Here is a 626-nt window from a genome sequence, read left to right on the forward strand (position 1 = left end):
CGGTAGTAGCTCATCATTTTCTCAAAGGCGAAGCAAAATACCCAGGGCTCGGTTTACACCCATCGCCTTTTCTAGCCACTGGGGGACCTTATGTAGGCTAGGGGAACTCATATTAATGTTAAAAAATCTCATAAAGTGAAATTTTCATGCCATGGGACCTTTAATGTTAACAACATCAGCATTGCGTGACTATGTGTATTTAGTGTGTATTAGTGTTACCTGAAGATTTCAATTTCAATTTTGTTAATCTCTAACGTTAATTTGTCATACCATACAATCCGCCATCGAAATGATACGTTTAATTATTCGAGCTGCTGTGAGAAAAGGCTATAAATGATCCATCACCTGCAGCATCCTCACACGCGATTATATAGCCTACTAGCTTGGACGACTTCTTTATGTAAACAGACGTGACTTAATGACGCAAAACCCACCAGTACCACTCGAATTATAAAACATTACTACAAGCTTACCGTTGTGAATCGGGCTAAGGTAAGGAGATACTTTTGAACACTGGCTGGTTATGTACTTGCTCAAAAATTTATTTTGGATTATTTTTAACCAAAAAAGTTACGGACTGCAGCTTTAAATAAACGAGTCCAATTGAGATGTGAGTTAATCCATCA

This window comes from Megalobrama amblycephala, linkage group LG11 (assembly GCF_018812025.1).
Source record: "Megalobrama amblycephala isolate DHTTF-2021 linkage group LG11, ASM1881202v1, whole genome shotgun sequence".
In the NCBI taxonomy this organism is placed as follows: Eukaryota; Metazoa; Chordata; class Actinopteri; order Cypriniformes; family Xenocyprididae; genus Megalobrama; species Megalobrama amblycephala.